The 13,069-nt window shown below is 35.1% G+C and overlaps 1 pseudogene; it reads left to right on the top strand.

Moving 5' to 3' along the window:
• Positions 1-5,887: 5,887 nt before the first annotated feature.
• On the top strand, positions 5,888-9,627 carry LOC131999438 (large ribosomal subunit protein uL1-like; annotated as a pseudogene).
• The last annotated feature ends 3,442 nt before the right edge of the window (positions 9,628-13,069 follow it).

The raw sequence follows: 13,069 nt of genomic DNA on the forward strand, positions 1-13,069 counted from the left end.
TCCTCAAAACTTAATCCATGTCAAGTTTCTTTTTTATGGAACAGAATTAGAAGCAGTATAAAAATATGCATTACAGATTCATATTCAGTTAAATTAGCTCTTGGTTTCTATTTTTTTAATCAGTCTCCTAAGGAAAAGCTTAGAAGAAGCTTCTAACTCCTTGAAGAAGAGCTATGACAGTTTGAAGGGAGAGTGCATATAAATTTAGGATTTTAAACATGATTTTTTAATTAAGGTCAATCTCACTCATTATAAATTCTCATTTTCTGCAAGGCATTATCATGGCGGAATGCTCTGTGTTCAAAATTATCCCAAGTAACAAAGAAAGTAGAATAACTGCCTGACCAGGACTTTAACTTATTATTCTGGCTTAATCATAGATAATCAGTAGTAAAAACTTTCCTTTTGGAAGAAGAAAAAACCCATTTCGCTTAAGTTATTTGATCTCTCTTAAACTGAAGGAAAGCTTAGCGTTTAACTTATGTTAATATTAATGGAGCCATTTGGACATCTTGATTGTATAAATGTTGAGTGAAGTACACTAAGATAGGCAAGAGGCATTTATCTAGTAAGTACACAGATATTCCGTATAATAATCCCCTAGGGAAAACTTTCTTTATAAGCAATCAGAGAAGCCAGTGAATCTTTGGTTTGACATTTCTAGAAGCCTGAGGAAAATCTAGGGAATACTGGAAAAGTGTAGGGTGAAGGAGAACCTGATGCCATCTGTTGCCATTCCATTCTAACATAACGCTACAGAACTAAAACCAACTCATGTTTTCATCCTGTTGAGATCAGCTGGGCACACTGCGATGCTTTTGATTTTGTCTAGAAACCTGTCACTTCAGGATAATTTCTGAAGACAAAGTCTGTTTCCCGTTTGGTAGGTGACCTGTTTAATGTTTTCCCTGTGTCTGGGAACTCCTTAGTGTAATTAGCGACCTTTGAACTCCACAACTAATCCTGAGCTATTTTGTATTCCTTACTCATCTTTAAGGCTGGACCTTTCTTTTCTTCAGAGTCCGCTGCCACAATTAAAGAAGAAACAGCTGCATTTCAAAGGGATTCCGATTCCAGAAGCTTAATCGTGATTGACATGTTCTTATTCTAAGCTATAAGACACTCTAAGAGTCCTTTCTTGGGTTAAAACTTCAATCATTTTCTAAAAAATTATCTCACTATGGATTTTATTCATTTTCTTTGATAACTATTCTTTGCATTTTTTAACTTGAAAGATGCTTTGCATTTGCAGTGAATATGAGCATCTACTTCCAGTAAAAGATTTGGATGGTGTCAGACATAACTCTAGATGCAAAATTGCTAAATTCCTTTTTAGTGCCAAAATGTGATTATGAAATTTGATGTCCTATCATAAGGGTAATTATTCTTCAGGAGACCCAAAAGGTACAAGATGTGTTAAATTTCTGAAAATATACTCTAAAAAAAGTAGTTAATGAATTTTATAAAACCCTTCTTCATTTTTTTACTGAACAATATTTTTAAAACTTTTTAAAGCCACCAGTACTCTTACGATGTAAGGTAATACCCTTAGAGGGATGGGCACTTTTTATTTTTCCTTTTTAAATTATTGATTTAAATGTCAGATTTGAATTAAATAGCCTTATTAGGAATTCTTACGGGAATTATTTGTGTAAAAAGTTTTTTTTATTGTTTTGATTAAACAGTCTGTCTCATAAACTTTTTTTTCCACACCAACTTAGTATTTCTGAGTTAAAATTATTGTGGCTTTTATACACTGTATGATTTAAGGTCTTTCAAAGCACAGTTTTTACACAGTAACAACTAATATTTTTCTTTTATTTTTTACTATAGTATTTCACACTGCTTTACAGACATTCGTAGACTCCTTCCTGTACCACCCCTGTGAGGTAGGTAGGTCAAGTTATCATCCAGAGCCTCTGTGGGGACTGCTGCCATAGCAGAATGGTTGTTTCTAAGACAAAGGTCAGAAAAGGGATGTTAATAAACAGTCCTCAGGTTTAAGGGACTTTTTTAGGATTACATCTTAAATTCCAACAAATCAGATTTAGGAGTTACTGAAAGTGAAATTGATCCATCCCTCATCCAAACTTTGCAATACTTTCCTGTTCTGACATCATTTAGATAGTTAGCTGTATTATCAGATTAGAAACCATTGTACGCGGCTGCTGAAAGGAAAAGGAGGCAAAAAGCTAAACATGGGATGAATTCTGAACCTTTTAACCTGGCTGAAGTACGTTGGTCCCTGTTATGCAAATACCTTCAATCCTCTGCTAAGTTCAGTGGAAATAATTTTCTTGAATGACAGGTTTATTCAGCAAGGATTCAGTTGGTGATTAATCCCCCTTTGATCTAGGGTATTTCACTTAACTACCAGTTACCTCGTTCTGACAAAGTGCAACTGAGATTAGGGAGATCACTAGAACACTACCAGGGTGTGCGTTTATTCTCTCTAACCTTTTAAAGCAAGGGCCAAGAATGCAATTTATTTTCAGTATTTGAAGATGTAAAGTCCTGTCTGCTAAGTTAGAAAGTCAATTGAATACCAAATGAAGTTTATTTCTTTACGTAATAGAACAAACATTTCTTTTTGCTTCGACTAACAATGATTTTAGGAAACATAGGCTTTGAAGAAAGAAGAAACAAAGACTACATTCTAAGTATATCTTCTAGTTTTGTTTCATGTATTAGAGAGTATACTTATTGGCCCTGAGATAAACCAAAAATCAAAGCAGTGGCTATAACTTAGGTTGAGAAAATGCTTCTATTTTATTAAACTGCATGGTTTCTCCCTGCCCTCCCCCCATTAAAAAATGTCATGCTCTGTGGTAAAGAAATCCAATGAGGAAAACATATTGTAATACACAATTATTCATCTTAAGACTTAGAGTTTCAAAGCTTTATTTGTTAACTTAGTCCTTCCTTGAGAAAAAGGGCTTGTTATATTGTCACCATAAGAATAATCACATTCTTTTCCAGAATGATGGGGTTTTTTTTCCATAAAGGTAAGTGATGCCATTACAAAAATAATCCAGATTATTTTAAATTATCAAAATAACTACTTTCTGCTATATTGTTTACTATTTCTTCTGCCTTTTTCTCATTTGATTGTCTTCTCTTCTTCCATAACTTTGAACTTTAAAATACTTTATGGAATTTTGCACAATATTTTAAGAATAAAATTTTAAGATGTGTTTTATTTTAGGCTTCTTAAAGAATTAGCTTTTGAAAACTATTAGCAACATCCATGTCAATATTCATCTTCCAAGATACCAAATTTGGAGATTTATTCCTTTAAGTATATTTCAAGTTTGACTCTTTAAAAAAGAAACATGATAATTTGTAACAAAAATAGTTTTAAAACACTAAATTATTATTGATTAATTTTATTACAGACAAGGCATTTTTTAAATGCTTTATCATTGTTCATTATTCTAGTAGGACTTTAGAATACAAGTTACATGCTTAAATAACTTTCCCTACACATTTTTTTTTGTCTCAAACATTCTGTGATCCAATTTCTGAATTGAAACAATGACTTGTACACATCTAATTCATGTTGGTGCCAAGCCAGTCTCTCTAGTTCCAAATTAGTAACCAATTTGTTTCTAAATATCTTCTGATAGCAAGTTACCTAACCAAAGCAAAATTGACCTTCTCACTTGGGCAGCACATATACCAAAGCAAAATTGAAAAGCAGAAAAAGATAGAAGGGCAGGATCCCTGGCTATATTGCTAAGAAACTAGTATGTTTAATAATTAACTACTCTATGCCATCAATATTTAGTTGATAAATGTTGCAGTATATTTTGAAATATGCCATCAGAGACTCTAGATGAAATAAATGTATGTATACACATATGTGTATTTGTGTAATATATGTTACTGTATCTGACTTGGTGGGTTTCCCTATGAAATGTTTGTGTTCATGTCAAAGGAAGAGTATTTAAAGTCAAATATCTTCTCTCCAAACATGTTAACAGTAATGGAGAGGCTCAATAAAATGAAAATTCATGGAGAGCTCGTGCAATTACTCTGAAAAATTACTCTTAGGAACTAAAGCCTTTTCAACCAGCTTCTAATGTTTTTCATCAGCTGTTTTATGGAGATGATAATGTTATTGTGTATGTATAGCCTGGAGCAGTCAGTGCCTTATCTGTATTACTAGTTTACTGTGAGGTCCAGATTGCTTTCTTTAGGCCCTAACTAATCTGTGTAATTGTCGGCAGTGTGGTGCTAATGTATGGTGCATAACATTTATGGATTGACAGGTACCCTGGGAGGGAAACCACCTACTGAATTGTTTTTTCCAGTAAGACATGTGGAAATTTGCATGTCTTAATAATCCATTAAACATTTGAAGTCAAACTGTATTTTTCTTCTTTTTAAATGTCTTCTTTTTAAATAATAGTATCTGTAAAAACAATATTGTTTAGTTAATATGCTACTATTAATAAAAATGAAAAATGAATCATTATTATGCCTCTTAAGATTTTTACTTTTTCTTTCAAAGGACTTGAGTGCCCTCTGCAGGCTATAAAGGGATAATTAATGACTGTATTCAAACCCTGTGATTTTTTTCCCTTTAAGAAGCATAGCCTGAATTAAGTGGGATCCATTTTATTTATATTGTTAGCTTTGTTAATTTGTCAGTGATTGAAGCTAGAGTTCCTTTGTCAGTTTTATAGTTGTATTTAGTGTGAAAAGTATTATTACCATTGATTTTCCAAATCACTTAGCTGGGTCTCTTTAAATGTTGGAACTATATACATTGGAACTAATAATACACATTCCCTCATAGAAAGGAGATCAGGAAAACATTTAGCTATTTTGAAATTTATCAGGGCTGTAGAAAATAACTTGGTTATTTCCCTTTACATTTTTAGGGTATTGTACATTTGGTATGAAGCCTTTTTCAATATGTATCATGTAAAATTTTTAAATTATATACAAGTTTTATGTTTTGATCTTGTTGATGAGTGATGATTGTGTTCAAGTTAAAAACAAGGCTTCTTAGAATTTCTTTAAAGAAAGAATTAAACAGATAATGGTTTGTTGTGTTATTGTATAGGTCTGCTAACTAAAAAGAGCATTTCTGTTTGAAGAGCAAAAAGCAGAGGTTTCATTGAATCCCTCATTTCAGTGTACCCATACTTTCTCAGAAGGTGTAACAGTTCTGTTCCTAAAGAATATAGGAGTTCATTTTGTATGTAAGCTATAGAACCGGAGTGCCAGTGGCACTTCTGATTCACTTAAAGCTGCCAGGGAAACTAAACATGATGAGAACAAGGGGAATGACTGGGTCAAATTAATAGAAATAGATCTTTTTGCAAGCAACATAATGATCCTGATCATCAACCTTGAAAAGTAAATTGGAACAAGCAAATTGCTGTTGAAAAATTCTTTCAGCACTCTGCTGTTGCTACTCAGCTAGTCATGGCTCAGCCGGGGCAAGGAAAAAAAATGCACTCAGTTTTGTATTAACAAAGGCAACATTATTAAAGTGAATGTTTGCATTGTGTTTATTGAAGTGTTCAAAGAATATTTGTTGCATCTTCAACGCTATTCTCCAGACTAGTACGGTGCATGAGTGATAGTAAAAATGAGTTATGTATACATTTTAGAAAGATAACATTTGACTTAAATGTTTCTTAACTAATCTTCAAAATATTTAAGCATCAGACTTCAATATTCTTTTTTGAAGATTTTTATCTAAAAAATGTATCCCCTAAAAAAAAAAAAGACTCATTTGCTTGACTATACTACTTCAAATTACTTCCAAATTGCTCAATAAAACTTTCCTCCCAGAAACAACAGTGCATAGGGAATAATGGGCTGAAAGCAATCGAACAAAAAATGAAAAACAGCTGTGAAGTTGCTGAAGCGAATGTATAATATATGTGCATTGGAGAAGCAGCGTGGTAAGTGTGAGCACTTGTGTGAGCTGCAATTGTCCTGAACTACCTCATAAAAACTAAGCTGAGAAAAGTCAAGACAGCAAATGATAATATGTCAGTCTGACATTTAAAAATTTAATAAGTATATGTTCTGGTAAAATGGATAATTAATAATTAAAAGTTCAGAAAGAATTTTAGCTTTCACCTATCTAAAATGAACAACTTAAATCACTTATATTTTAGGAGTAAAAAAAGTACAGTACTTAATGGGGATTAAAGTACAGTATTTTACTTGGTCTCTTAATAAGTGTTAATGAATGCAATTCGGTATTCTGCAGTCTCCTATGCACTCACTAATTTCTGAAGAACTGTTTTCTTAGATTCACCACCAGGACAGGTTGTCAGTCTTCTACATTTCAACCTAAAAATTTATCTGGCACAATTAGCAAAGATTATTAGCCCATGCTGGAGGCTGTTGAGAACCTCTTTGCCAGATATTTTATTTTTACCATGTCTATAACATATATTTACAGAGTATTACATATCTATTACTTTAAAGTCCAGAAAGAATTGATAAAAATTACCTTAAAGTTATGAATTACTATATAGAAGTTTACATTTAAAATGAACTTTAACATTTCCCTAAAGAACTATCTTTGTCCATAATCTTTAAAAAAAAGATTTTTTTTTTAAATAAAGCAAATACCAAGCCTCTAACTCTACTTTTGCTAAGGAAGTAATCAGAAAAAGTGGTTAGTAATGTGCATAGCTTAATTATAATGGCAAGAGGACTTTTTAACTGATGTGGATATCAGTAGCTTCATGCCCAGGATATGTATTTCCTTCTATTAAAAGAACATGCCCTTATATCTAATATTGAAGACCTAAACACAATTGAACATAAGGTGTGACTTCACATTAAAAATTACTGTGTAATCTAGTTGAAAGGGAAACCTTAATTTAGTCAATAAAAACTCAATGTTAGGGCCCCTGGGTGGCTCAGTAGGTTAAATCCTCTGCCTTCAGCTTAGTTCATGATCCCAGGGTCCTGGGATCGAGCCTCACACTGGGCTCTCTGCTCAGCTTCCCCTCCTCTTCTCTCTGCCTGCCTCTCTGCCTACTTGTGATCTCCATCTGTCAAATAAATAAATTATATCTTTAAAAGAAAAAAGAACTCAATGTTAAACTCTATTGTATTGTACTCTTATGTGCCACTCCAGAACTAAACACAAAAACAAAAAATAGTATCTGATTTTGGATGGTACCTTATGACTCCCACAATGTATTAGCATTGTAATATGGAAGGCTACTTCTATACATTTTTTAATACAGAAACTTCAAAGAAGTGATGGTTGGTATTCCCCAGACAAACAGGACAGAAGGGCCTCCCAAAGGCAACATCGTATCTGTGCAGGTCTGACAAACAGAATTCCAGAAACCTGAACGTCTAAGATAGTAAGTGTATACATGGAATATTTTTTTGGTTTCCAATATTTGAGATTTGGAGAGATAGATAAATATAAATTTCTAAGGAAATTATTGCTATATTTAACTTCCACCCTAGGATGCAAATACAAAAGCACATCTGCCTACTAAATCTACATTCCTCCACTCTGTCTCCTTTTCTTTGATAATTTTGAATGCCTATTCACATATGCTAGTATGAGATTTGCCTTCGTGTGATCAATGAATAAAACAGAATGGTGTATAAAGGGGATTATAAAGAAAATATGTAAGGGAAGAACTTACATAACTTGGTAGAGTAAAATATGTTATATTTGATAAGCTAATGTTTTCTCTAGTTCACCTACAGTAGAACTTCTACCTTCGGAATATATTCTAAGCCTTGTTTCATTTGAATATGTATACATGCACATATATACATGTGTATAAGTAAGTAAAAGAGAAATATAAGCTCCAGAGCACTGGTCTCACCTATTAGTTTACAAATCTTTCCTCCACCTCCCATGCCAATATTTTGAACTTCTTGAGGACAATGACATTTATCTTCCCATCTTTGTATTCCCAGTGCCACCGAGAAACACAAAAGAAGCTTAGTCTTGATTCAGTGGAGTAGTTAAATGTTAAATACATAATAAAGCAGATTGTCTTTCCACCTAAAACAAATCAATGGTGTTTGAGTGATCATGGTTTTGCATGTGTGTATAAGAAGTTCATTGTTCAAACAGTGGTTCGGTCCACATTCAGCACAGGTGATTTCTGCCCTGTGATTGCCATCTATAGCACTATTCAGAGAAATTGTCACCATTTGTGACACTTCTTCAGACATACTGTGCAGAGCTTTGGCTCAGCCTGTTAGACCAGCAACAGCTGAGGCCTGCGGTTGCTGCCCATCATAGGACACATTCTTTGCAGTTATGCTTCAGTGAACCTTAAAGCCCTTGGTGCTCCCTTCTCAGAAATCCTTTCTGGAACTCATTCTACAATGGCTTTGTGAGTTCCCCACTATTCACCAGAGTTGATCCTGATTTTGTTCAATATAATATGACCTGATATGCTGTGACTCCTCTCATCCCATAAAGCCAGAGCTTTCAGTGATTCCCATATACTGATGTAATAGTGTCACCAGTATCCAAGAATTCCAAATGATTATTTTGAACATATCCATTAACCACAAAGGCAGAGTGGTGTAGAGGAAATCTACAATCTTTGAAGTCATACACAGCTGATTTCAAAACCTGCCACTTACAAGTTGGGTGGTCCTGGATAAATTACTTAACTTCTGTGATCCTCCCTTTCCTCCTAGCTTCAAGGATTATTGCTTTAAATGATACCAAGTTCTCCACGTAGGTATTCAATGTTTTTTCCCTTCTATATCATAAGTTAAGAATGGCCTTTTCATGTAACTGTCTCTGCCTATAATGAGACAGTTATAGCTTCAGATTATCAAAATTATATGAGTTGTCCATTTGACCTTGGTGGGGTCTTTTGGTTTTATTCTTGTTTTTTTAAGTAAGTTCTATACTCAACATGGGGTTGGAGCTCACAACCTCAAGATCAAGAGTCACATGTTCTGCTGTTTTGTGGTTCCTTTGACATGAGGAACCATGAGCAGCAAAGTCTCCTGTGACCCTGTATGAGGTGGTACAGGAAGTCCTACATGGGAACCAGTGCAAGTGCTGGAAGTTTTTGGAGACGGTGGAACTGCAGATCAGCCTGAAGAACTATAACCCTCAGAAGGACAAATGTTTCCTGGCTGCCATCAGTCTTAAGTCCACTCCCTGCCCCAAGTTCTTCATATGTGTTTTGAGGGACCAGTGGCACTTTGATGAGGCCAAGGCAGTGGAGATCCCTCACAGGTCCCTCATGTGGACATGAAGCACTAAAGAAACTCAACAAGAATAAAAAATTAGTCAAGAACCTGGCCAAGAAGTAGGATACATTTTTGGCTTCAGAATCTCTGATCAAGCAGAGCCCACGAATTCTGGGCCCAAGCCTGAATAAGGCTGGCAGGTTGCCTTCCTTGCTGACCCACAATGAGAACTTGGTGGCCAAAGTAGTTGAAGTGAAGTCCACCAACAAATTCAAGATGAAGAAGGTGATGCATCTTGGAGTGGCTGTTTCCCACATAAAGATGACAGGTGATGAGCTTGTGTACAACATCCACTTAGCTATCAGTTTCCTGGTGTCATTGCTCAAGAAGAACTGGCAGAAAGTCTGAGCTTTATACCTCAAGAGCACCATGGGCAAGCCCCACCACCTGTACTAAGGCACAGTTTAATAAACCCTAGGGCTTACATTTAAAAAAAAAAAAAAAAAAGAGCCACATGTTCTACTGATTGATCAGTTAAGTGTCCCTTTTGGGCTTGGGTTTTATATGTTCAGCTGTATCTTATCTTGTAGGGATGCCTACTCCACTGCTTGACCAGGCCCTTGGAATTAATAAACCGGCTGTAGAATTGAGTGGGTGTGGTTTTTTATTTTATTGTTTTATTTAAATTTCAGCTAATATACAGTGCAATATTGGCTTCTGGAGTGAATTAAGTGATTCATCACTTACATAGGTGTAAGAGTTAATAAACTTTACTAAAGTTTAACAATTCGTCATTATTCATAGGAGGACATTCCCTCAAAATTCGTACTATAAGGTTTGAAAAAACAGTCATCTGTCAAAAGTGAGACTAAATTAAAATAAAATCCGCCAATAGAAACATCGAACAAATAACAATAATAGCCCACAAACCTTTAATAGAGCTTGATTCTAGAAGGTTTTTCTGTATGTCATCCAAGATGTAGTCTATGCCATTCATAACTAATTGTTACATGTGAAAGTCATTTCTTCATAAGATGAGCCACTGATTAAACCTGAGTCTGATGTCTGGTAAGGAAATGAATGTATCCAGAATATTGTGAAACATACATTTATGTGACATACTGTACTAGGTATAGGAAAAAATTTAAAGATTGCTTGCTTTCCCAGAATTTATAGTCTAAAAGATATAGAAATGTTTTAAGTATTAGCTGTTATCCCTGGAGTTTTCTTGAAATACTTTTTCCTCTAAATAGGAAAATATTTATTCAGTTGGTAACATAGCTTTTAATGTCAAACTGCTTGATTTATTGATATAATAAAACACTTCTTGAATTGTCAAATTTAGCTTCCTGAAAATCTAAAGTTACCGAACAAGGATACTTAAATCTTAGAATGCTAAAAAGGGTTGAAAATAATTTGCTCTTTCCCCACAGAATAGGGACATTTTGTTTACTTTTGTTTTACTGACCCTTTTGCCCAAATTAGCTTGATTGAATAAAATACCCTAAGCTGCAGAGTTCTGATAGAAGGTGGGCATATTTCTTCTTCTCCCCAGATCTGAGTCTCGACCATAATGCCAAGCCTCTCTGATGTCTGAAAGTGGAAAAATGAATGGTAGGATAATATCGAGGCCTCTGAGACCCTCAGTAACTCCCGCTGAAGACCATTCCTCTACACCCAAGGAAGGGAGGACCTTCCTAACTTCCCAGACCTGCATCAGAGGGTTCCCTGGGGATGCCCAGTTGGTGGCGCCTGAGAGCTTCCTAGGGGCTGCATGAACCCACAGCTACTAATGGGTATCTCTCTCTACGTTTGTTTCTAGCAAATGTACTGGTTTTACGTTTTTAGTAGTCCTATAAAGTTTCCTTCTTAAATATAAATTAGAATTGAATATATAACAGTATAAACTATACTGGAATTTAAATTAAATTTAAAAAATAAATTGAAAATGAACATTTATAAAGAAAGGTATCGAGTAAATAATAGTTCAGGTGGTATACGGTGAACAGAAAGGTGGAAACACAGATGAGTGTAGAAAAATTATTTTGGGGGGGTTTGAGAATCAGAATTCGACACTTAGGGAATCTAAAATAGGAGTAACTTTTCATTATGCTACTCAAGATAGTTTTTCAGTAAAGTCCTCAGAGGGGCTAATAAGCAGTGTAGTCTGTGGAGAATATACTCTGGCTTTTGGGCTAGGCAGACACAATTCAAATGCCATCTCTGCACAAGTCAGCCATGGGCTCAGAGTCCTCACTTGTAAACCAGGAGTCTTAACTTCATAAGGTTTGTGTATGAATTAATGGCATGGTACACAGAAAGAAAAAGTACATAGGTGTTGCTCATTTATTCCTTTTGACTCACCCTTGAATAATGTCAGCTGTTTCTATTTTCTTCATAACTTCTGAACTAGAAGTAGGTCCCAATTATTTCCATTCCAATTTTTTTTTTTTGTCATGTGCTAGCAAAATGTGGGAAAACAGCATACTGAATTCCCATATTTACTGCAGTACAGAGAAGTTCAAACTTTGTGTTAGTGGCAAAGTCAGATGTAGGTTTTCTTTTTTTACATATTTATCTTAAAAGATTTTATTTGTTTATTTATTTGTCAGAGAGAGAGAGAGAGCACAAGCAGGCACAGAGGCAGGCAGAGGCAGAGAAAGAAGCAGGCTCCCTGCCGAGCAAGGAGCCGATGTGGGACTTCATCCCAGGACCCTGGGATCATGACCTGGGCTGAAGGCAGCAGCTTAACCTACTGAGCCACCCAGGCATCCCAATTATTTATTTTTTTAAATATTCTTTTTTAAAAATTTGCATTGTGTTACGTTAGTCACCATAAAATACATCATTAGTTTTTGATGCAATGTTCCAAGATTCATTGTTTATGTACAACACTCAGCGCTCCATGCAACATGTGCCCTCCTTAATACTGACCACTAGGCTCACCTGTCCCCACCCCCCAAAATGATCACTTTGTTTCTCCAAGTCCACAGTCTTTCATGGTTCATCTCCCCCTCCGGTTCCTCCCCACCCCCGCCCCATTCACTTTTCCTTTCTTTCTCCTAATATCCTCCATGTTATTCCTTACAGTCCACAAGTAAGTGAAACCATATGATAATTGACTTTCTCTACTTACTTCACTCAGCATAATCTCCTCCAGTTCCATCCATGTTGATGCAAAAGTTGGGTGTTCATCCTTTCTGATGGCTGAGTAATATTCCACTATGTATATGGACCACATCTTCTTTTATCCATTCGTCTGTTGAAGAACATCTTGGCTCTTTACACAGTTTGGCTATTGTGGAGATTGCTGCTATGAACATTGGGGTACACATGGCCCCCCTTTTTTTCACTACATCTGTATATTTGGGGTAAATACCCAGTAGTACAATTGCCAGGTCATAGGGTAGCTCTATTTTTAATTTTTTGAGGAATCTTCACAGTTTTCCAAAATGCCTGCACCAACATGCATTCCCACCAACAGTGTAAAAGTTTTCATCTAGGTAGGCTAACCAGCTTCACTGCTTCTCCTTTTATGCACTGAATAAATGAACTTAAACACATATACATTCCTCTAACAGATAATTTTCCTCTGCTTTGGTAACTAAAAGCTAAGAGCTGAAATGTTGACCTTTATTCAACATTTTTTAGAGCTTTTAAAATATATTTTTGGTTATCCTCTTCATATTGTGTTCCTTTTACTATTCTCTATTTTCTCCTTGTATCTAATTTTTATTTGATATTACTACCCTGTTATATGGATTTTCATTAATTAATCTTTATTGTCATATCCTTTATTGCTGGTTTCCTCAAGTCATTTTTAGAATAAGTTTAAGAATAATTATAGATGCAAAATAGTGTCATTAGTCTACCACTGATAGTGTTCTAGGCAAAATTT

This window comes from Mustela nigripes, chromosome 13 (genome assembly GCF_022355385.1).
Source record: "Mustela nigripes isolate SB6536 chromosome 13, MUSNIG.SB6536, whole genome shotgun sequence".
Classification (NCBI taxonomy): Eukaryota; Metazoa; Chordata; class Mammalia; order Carnivora; family Mustelidae; genus Mustela; species Mustela nigripes.